This window comes from Theropithecus gelada, chromosome 17 (genome assembly GCF_003255815.1).
Source record: "Theropithecus gelada isolate Dixy chromosome 17, Tgel_1.0, whole genome shotgun sequence".
Classification (NCBI taxonomy): Eukaryota; Metazoa; Chordata; class Mammalia; order Primates; family Cercopithecidae; genus Theropithecus; species Theropithecus gelada.
Window position 1 is genome coordinate 54,002,741 of NC_037685.1, and position 8,876 is coordinate 54,011,616.

Here is an 8,876-nt window from a genome sequence, read left to right on the forward strand (position 1 = left end):
AGATGAGCTTTCAGCTGCGGCCTGATGGAAGTTGAGATAATCTGCAAAGACATAACAATATTTGAGTTATATCTTAGGGTTTTTTTGTTTGTTTGTTTTTGAGACAGAGTCTCGCTCTGTTGCCCAGGCTGGAGTGCAGTGGCCGGATCTCAGCTCACTGCAAGCTCTGCCTCCCGGGTTCACGCCATTCTCCTGTCTCAACCTCCCGAGTAGTGGGACTACAGGCGCCCGCCACCACGCCCAGCAAATTTTTGTGTGTGTGTGTATTTTAAGTAGAGACGGAGTTTCATTGTGTTAGCCAGGATGGTCTAGACCTCCTGACCTCGTGATCCGCCCGCCTCGGCCTCCCAAAGTGCTGGAATGACAGGCCCGAGCCACCGCGCCGGGCCGCTTAGTTCTTGAAATTGTGGGATGCGGGGCAGGGAGGCGGGCGGGCTGCAGGCGGGGTCCGGCTCTGGGGCCAGGCTGGGGCACGGTCGGGACCCAGTCGAGGGCCGGACTGGTCAGGGTTCCGGCGAGATCCCGCGTCCGAGTCCTGGTGGGCCGGCCTGGGGCAGGATCTGGCTCTGGCTGCGGGTCCAGGCCCGGGTCCGGGTTGGGCCTCCGATCCAGCCCGCCCGAGGCAGGTTTGCAGGTTTCCATCCCGCGCTGGCCGAAGTCCCGGGGGTGGAAGACGGGGAGGGCTCTTCGTTGGGGAAGCGGCTCTGAAGACCGCGTGGGGGCGCTCGAAGGGGCCTGGGGCCGCCCTCCTCTCTGGGTCAAAGGTCATCGCAAGGGCAGGGGGAACTTCCTGTTCCCTGGCTCTCCCCACTTACTTCCTGATAACCTGGCAGAGCTCTCCGGCGGGCGTCGGGGCTGGGGGGAGGCCTGGCAACTTTAGGCAGCTTCCTGAAGGTGTGCCGGGTTGGGGGCTGGGTGCGGCGGGTGGCAGCCTCTGCCACAGCGGGAGTGTAAGAGTGGACCTGCAGGCCGGGCATGAGGAGGTGGAGCGGCGCCCGCCTTGTGCCTGGGATCATCGGCCTGCTGGGGCAGGAGGGCAGCCGCGTGTCAGGTGAGCAGCGCCATGTCCGTAAGGGTAAACTGAGGCTGGAGCCGAACCGGGAACGAAGACACAAGGCAAATGGCAGTGAGAATAGCTTTTATTAGGGCTTGCGGGCGAGGTTCCTGGGTCCAAAGGCGTGGGCCGGGGAAGTCGCGCTGAGGGAGGAGGGTAGGGGCTTCTTATAGCCCAAGAGGCAGGGAAGCTGGTTGTGCAAACAGGGCCTGGGGGGTCTTGAAACTACTAGGGCAGGAGTTGAGTAAGGGTCACGAGGAAGGGGTCTTTGGAAACTTAACCGAAACTGCTGTTTACCAACTTATAGAATGCAGGTGAGCTGCAGGTCATGGGGCAGTGTGGCTGCCCAGCTGGAACCTCTGATGTATGTAAGTCTGAGGGTGTGTTCAAAGAGGGAGGGAAGTCTCGAGACAAAGGGCCCGCTACTCCGAGTGGCGCCGCCATGTCGGGTCCGGGTCCCTGCCTAACAATGTCCAGCCAGGTGGTGGGCAGTGAGCCTCTGTACATCATGGCAGAACCAGCCAGGCCTGACAGTCCGAAGGGTTCCTCTGAGACGGAGACCGGAGCCTCCTGTGGCCCTGGCCCCTGGTCCAGCTCCCACCCGCTGCTTCCCAGGCCACAAGGAAGAGGAGGCTGGGCATGGCGAACAGGGCGGTGGGAAGCTGGTGCTCAGCTCCCTGCCCAAGGGCCTCTGCCTGGTCTGTGGGGACGTGGCCTCCGGCTACCACTACGGTGTGGCATCCTGTGAGAACTGCAAAGCCCTCTTCAAGAGGACCATCCAGGGGAGCATTGAGTACAGCTGTCCGGCATCCAACGAGTGTGAGATCACCAAGCGGAGACACAAGGCTTGCCAGGCCTGCCGCTTCATCAAGTGCCTGCGGGAGTGCGCCTGGACCGCGTCCGGGGTGAGTGGCAGAAGTACAAGCAGCGGCCAGAGGTGGATCTGCTGCCCTTTCCGGGCCCCTTCCCTGCTGGGCCCCTGGCAGTTGCTGGAGGCCCCCGGAAGACAGCCCCAGTCAATGTGCTGGTGTCTCATCTGCTGGTGGTTGAGCCTGAGAAGCTCTATGCCATGCCCGACCCTGCTGGTCCTGATGGGCACCTCCCAGCCGTGGCTACCCTCTGTGACCTCTTTGAGAGATCATGGTCACCATCAGCTGGGCCAAGAGCATCCCAGGCTTCTCATTGCTGTCGCTGTCTGACCAGATGTCAGGACTGCAGAGCGTGTGGATGGAGTTGCTGGTGCCGGGTGTGGCCCAGCTCTCACTGCCACTGCAGGATGAGCTGGCCTTCGCTGAGGACTTAGTCCTGGATGAAGAGGGGGCACGGGCAGCTGGACTGGGGGAACGGGGGTCTGCCCTGCTGCAACTGGTGCGGAGGCTGCAGGCCCTGCGGCTGGAGGGAGAGGAGTACGTTCTACTGAAGGCACTGGCCCTTGCCAGTTCAAGCTGCGTGCACATCGAAGATGCCGAGGCTGTGGAGCAGCTGCCGGAAGCTCTGCACGAGGCCCTGCTGGAGTACGAAGCTGCCGGGCTGGCACCGGAGAGGGTGCTGACCCGCGCCGGGCAAGCAGGCTGCTGCTCACGCTACCGCTCCTCCGCCAGACAGCAGGCAAAGTGCTGGCCCATTTCTATGGGGTGAAGCTGGAGGTCAAGGTGCCCGTGCACAAGCTGTTCTTGGAGATGCTCGAGGCCATGATGGACTGAGCAAGAGGTGGGATTGGTGGGGGCTCTGGCAGGACCTGCCTAGCGTGGGGTCAGCCCCAAGGACAGGGGCGGAGCTGGGGCCTGGGCAGTGCCACAACCTGCTGGCAGGGCCAGGGCAATGCCATCAGCCCCTGGGAGCAGGCCCCACTCCCTCCCCTCCCCCCTCCTAGGGGCTGTCAGAAGCTGGGAACGTGTCCAGGCTCTGGGCACAGTGCTGCCCCTTGCAAGCCATAATGTGCCCCCAGAGCGTAGGGGGCCTTGCGGAAGCCATAGGGAGCTGCAGGGGATGTGTAGGAGGCAGAAGCCTATCTCAGGGAGGGAAGGGGATGGAGGCTACAGTCTCCCAGTGGGTGATGCTTTTGCTGCTGCTTAATCCTACCCCCTCTTCAGAGCAGAGTGGGACTTGGAGAGCAAAGGCCCATGCCCCCTTTGCTCCTCCTCTCATCATTTGCATTGGGCATTAGTGCCCCCCCTTGAAGCAATAACTCCAAGCAGGCTCCAGCCCCTGGACCCCTGGGGCGGCCAAGTCTTCCCCATCAGCTCCCACCCAGCCTCCTCAGGGAATAGGAGAGCACTGCCTCTATGTCCTGCAGAGCAATAACACTATATTTATTTTTGGGTTTGACCCGGGAGGCACAGGGACATGGGGCAAGCCAGGGCCCAGAGCCCTTGGCTGTACAGAGACTGTATTTTAATGTGTATTTGCTGCAAGGAGAAACCGCTTTTGGTTTTGAACATTTAATGAGAAAAATATAAATATACTGTCGAGCTCAAAAAAAAAATTGTGGAATGCATGATTGACAATATATTTTTTATTTTTATTTTTTCAAGTAATACCAGTACTGTTTAACTATAGCCAGCACTGGCTAAAAGTTTTATATTTTTCAGAGTTGAAGTTGGTGAAAACATTCGTGATTTAAACACCAGATCCTGAAAGGGGTTAAATCTACTTTGAAATGAATCTGCAATCAGTATTTCAAAGCTTTTCTGGTAATTTTAGTGATCTTATTTGATTAGACTTTTTCAGAAGTAGGAAATAAGGAATTTTAATAGGTTTTTATTAATGCACAGATAAATAGAAGTACAGTGAGGTCTATAGCCATTTTACTAAAATAGCTTAAAAGTTTGTAAAAAAGGCCGGGCGCGGTGGCTCACACCTGTAATCCCAGCACTTTGGGAGGCCGAGACGGGCGGATCATGAGGTCAGGAGATCGAGACCATCCTGGCTAACACGGTGAAACTCCGTCTCCGCTAAAAATACAAAAAACTAGCTGGGCGTGGTGGCGGCGCCTGTAGTCCCAGGTACTCGGGAGACTGAGGCAGGAGAATGGCGTAAACCTGGGAGGCGGAGCTTGCAGTGAGTGGAGATCGCGCCACTGCACTCCAGCCTGGGGACAGAGCGAGACTCTGTCTCAAAAAAAAAAAAAAAAAAAAGTTTGTAAAAAAATGAATCTTTGTTATTACTTAATATGTTAGCTAGGAACCCATCAAGCTTATATTTGCTGGACTTACAAATTATTTTAAATGCATTTATCTTTTTTGACACTACTCAGTGGAATGTGTAAGCTAGCTAATGCTTGTTTTCTGATTTGAAGCACTTTTAAATCTTATCCTGCTCCCTAAAAACAAACGGTTTTGATCACAAGGGGAAATGTAAGATTGTTAACCCTGTTTCTCCGAAGGGCTCCTGTTAACTGCACATAAATATGAAATGTGTTTTCCCACTGTCGCACAGAATGCAACATTTCATGGGCGAAACCTGACCAAAACTAGCAATATCGACGACGCTCACAGATTCTAGTCAAAATTCAAACTTCAGAGTGGTAAAGAAACAGGTTGTTCCCTCGTCGGGGTGCAAAAATTCTTAAGACTTCTGTTTGAAATTGCTCAATGACTAGGAGAAGATGGAGTAGTTTATCAAAATTATTTTTCCACCATATCAAAGTAAACAATTCATAGGGTCAGGCCTACAATGAATAGGTACAGTGGTTCACAGAATTTTGAAAATACAGTTAAAGGGAAGTGATGTACATTCTGGGGGCATTAGGGTAGGGAGATGAATCAAAAAATACCCCTAGTAATACTTTATATTTAATACTGCAAAAGCTTTACAAATGGAAACCACGCAATTACCTGCCTTAGTTCTTTTGTCATGAAAACAATCACTTGGTTGGTTGTATTGTAGCTATTACTTATACAGCAACACTTCTTCAATTAGCAGTCTAAACATTTTATAAACAGAAATCTTGGACCAATTGATAATATTCCTGACTGTATTAATATTTTAGTGCTATAAAATACTATGTCAATCTCTTAAAAATCTGACATTTTACGGTCTGTATTAGACATACTGTTTTTATAATGTTTTACTTCTGCCTTAAGATTTAGGTTTTTAGGCCGGGCGCGGTGGCTCAAGCCTGTAATCCCAGCACTTTGGGAGGCCGAGGCGGGCGGATCACGAGGTCAGGAGATCGAGACCATCCTGGCTAACACGTGAAACCCCGTCTCTACTAAAATACAAAAAAAATTAGCCGGGCGAGGTGGCGGGCGCCTGTAGTCCCAGCTACTCGGGAGGCTGAGGCAGGAGAATGGCGTGAACCCGGGAGGCGGAGCTTGCAGTGAGCTGAGATCCGGCCACTGCACTCCAGCCTGGGCAACAGAGCCAGACTCCGTCTCAAAAAAAAAAAAAAAAAAAAAAGATTTAGGTTTTTAAAATGTATTTTTGCCCTGAGTTAAGTGTTAATTTGATGCAAACTCTGCTTTTAAAATCATCATTTACTGGGTTCTAACAAATTAAAAATTAAACTTGAAAAATAAAAAGAATAACACTATTTCTCAGGTGGAGAAACATTCCATCTTTCCAAGATGTTCGTCCTTAGTGTTCTGATGGGATAATAGTTGAATATTTTAATATTCTATTCTGTCATTGGCCTGGATCCTGCTTATGAATGTGGTGGTCGTTATAAGGAAAACTTGGGACTGTAACATCCCCCCAAACTGGGAAGGCATCGAGAGACCAAAGAATAATTTGGGCAAGTTCAGCTTGACGAATAGCTGAGTTTACTAGGACTTACATACTGGACATTCCTGAGCAGCTCTAGAGTCACCCTGCCTCCCATCTCTAAGCTGCCTTTAAGCTAGTGTTCTGACTGTTTGCCTACTCTATGTGCACAATGACAGTGTTTTCTTTGATATGTTCTCAGGCGTGCCCCGGGATGTTTGGGTTCTCAGGGATCCCTGCTCCTCAGCTAGGCACTATGGCCTTGGCTCCCTGCTCAGCCTTCAGGATCCAGGCAACACACATGCACTCTGAAGTAACCTGGTGGGGCACACAGCACACTACAGTTGTCGATATTGCTAGTTTTGGTCAGGTTTCCCCCATGAAATGTTGCATTCTGTGAGACAGTGGGAGGTAAGTACTACCAATGACCGAATCCAGAGGTTCAGATTAGCTACTAATTTGGGTTAGAGCATTAATAATCAACTACCATTGCTATTACATAAAGATGTACTGGTTCCTGCCCTTCGACAACTTACTGCCTGGAAGAGGAGATAGCATTTATAAAAAAACTTACTGAAGTGACTTAGTGATTGTTCAGGAGATGGGAAGAACATTCAAGGAATATATTTAACAGACTTGTAGTGTTTTCTTTGGGTAAGAAATTTGCCATTTTAAGTCTAAAAGAGAAATGAGAGTGTCTTCTTGCTTGACATTAAATTTGGTTTACTAGTAAAATCAATGAAGAAACTCAATACGAATGGTTTCCAGCATGTAAGTGATGAGCATTTCTAAAGAATAGAAGTTAGTTTTTAGGATCTTGGTAGAAATAATGTTGTAGATGGACTTGGGAGGCTGAGACAACAGGATGGCTTGCGACTAGGAGTTCAAGACCAGCCTGGACAACATAGTGAGCCCCGTCTCTAAAAAATAGAAAAAAATTATCCAGTCATGGTAGTACATGCCTGTAATCCTAGCGACTTGGGAGGTTGAGGTGGCAGGATCACTAGAGCCCAGAACTGGAGGCTGCGGTGAGCCACTATTATGCCATAACACTCCATCCTAAGCAACAGAGTGAGATTCCATCTCGAAGCTGCAGGCAGGGGAAAGAGTGTTGGATATAAAAGATAAGTTCCTAGGCTGGCCTCCAAGGGCTCATTTAATCTTTCTACCAGTTACTTAAAGAAACTTTTGATTTTCCCCCTATTTAATATACTACTGGAGCTAAATCTCATTCATGTAGAACCTACTCATGTGGCTTACAGATCATAGGAACTAGTTATCTTGCATCTTAAATTCTTTTTTTGAGCAAATTGTACTATAAAATATACATCTATAGAGGAAAGAAGTTAATTTGGTGTTTGTTCATTTGAACTGAAAGTGAAACTAGAAGAACAACCCCCTTGTATTGCGAAAACTGCATTCTCTTGTGTATGATAAAAAGGAAATGCAGAATGCATAGGGACAATGACTCGCTTCTCCCCAGCTCAAATGGTTAAGCGTGCATCGGAAAGGAATTTGTTGGCTGGGCGTCGTGGCTCATGCCTGTAATCCCAGCACTTTGGGAGGCCAATGTGGGTGTATCACCTGAGGTCAGGAGTTCAAGACCAGCCTGGCCAACATGGTGAAACCCCATCTCTACTAAAAATGCAAAAATTGGCTGGGCGTGGTGACGGGCACCTGTAATCCCAGCTACTCGGGAGGCTGAGGCGGGAGAATCACTTGAACCCAAGAGGCGGAGGTTGCAGTGAGCCCATACACTCCAGTCTGGGCAACGAGCAAAACTCTGTCTCAAAAAAAAAAAAGAAAGAAATTTGTTGTTGTCAGGGCAGCTGCTGTTGTCCAGCCAAATGAGACACTTGAAGATTCTTGAGATTCTTGAAGGAGCCAGCTTACTTTTTAAAATGAAAAAATCTTAATTCTGGCCGGGCGCGGTGGCTCAAGCCTGTAATCCCAGCACTTTGGGAGGCCGAGATGGGCGGATCACGAGGTCAGGAGATCGAGACCATCCTGGCTAACACGGTGAAACCCCGTCTCTACTAAGAAATACAAAAAATAGCCGGATGAGGTGGCGGGCACCTGTAGTCCCAGCTACTCGGGAGGCTGAGGCCAGAGAATGGCGTGAACCCGGGAGGCGGAGCTTGCAGTGAGCTGAGATCCGGCCACTGCACTCCAGCCTGGGCGACAGAGCGAGACTCCGTCTCAAAAAAAAAAAAAGAAAAAATCTTAATTCTAAAACTGAAGTGAGTTGGCAAGGAAGCATTGAAGTTTTATGTATTCTATCAAACAGTATCAAATGACTGTATTCTAGTGAGGAAAATAGCACCCAAATTTATATAATAATTTCCTCTAATGAAGGTACTGTTTGAATATGCTACACTTGCATGAGTCTAAAGAATGCTCCCAATTAAGTACAAGAATAGCAAAATATGGAAACATAAATTTAGCAGTTCGCTATCGTTTCCCCACCACCTCAAGTAATGCTGGAAATATAGTAGGCATTCAGTAATTTTTTTTATTGACCGATTGAATGAGTTACTCTGTTCCATGATTCCCACGTCTTGTTCCACACTAAGTTCTTACCACTGCTGCAGAGGATGTAGTCATAGGCCCTACTGGTTAACCTAGAGTCGACAGGCAGTATAGCTTAACAGAAAGAGTGTTGGTGTTGTGTAGAACTGGATTCAAATTCAGATTCCGCCACACTAACCGTTCCCCACCTATAAAGTGAGGGCTAGTACATACATCTCAAGGATTAAATGAGGTAATCTGAGGAAGCGTTGGGCATAGTGCTTGGAATATAATACATATTTAATAAATGCTTGCAACTGTTAGCAAGTGTAAAAGCAGAGTGATGATCCTAATGATGATGGAAAAGACATAGGTCAGTCAGTGACCCCTAAGTAGAAGATAACCGAGACAATGAAGTTACTCTACTGGTGTGATTGCTCTGTAAATGTGGCTGGTTAAGGCTGACAACTGATTGTTTCCCAGTATCAGATGATCTAGGCCAAAATACTTAATATCTAGCAGTCAGTGTGTGGTTAGACACATTTCTGCACATAAAGGCTCAGAAACAGATTCAGAAAAAGCAAAATAGATAAAATAAGGCTCACAGAAG

At 49.3% G+C, this 8,876-nt stretch overlaps 1 long non-coding RNA gene and 1 pseudogene across 1 annotated transcript; both read left to right on the forward strand.

The window, feature by feature from the left end:
• Nucleotides 1–1,523: 1,523 nt before the first annotated feature.
• LOC112610812 lies at nt 1,524–2,757 on the forward strand (annotated as a pseudogene).
• Nucleotides 2,758–4,669: 1,912 nt separating this feature from the next.
• On the forward strand, nt 4,670–5,571 carry LOC112610813. The gene is made up of 2 exons (XR_003116491.1): nt 4,670–5,145; nt 5,463–5,571. It is a non-coding gene; the product is annotated as an uncharacterized LOC112610813 (long non-coding RNA).
• The last annotated feature ends 3,305 nt before the right edge of the window (nt 5,572–8,876 follow it).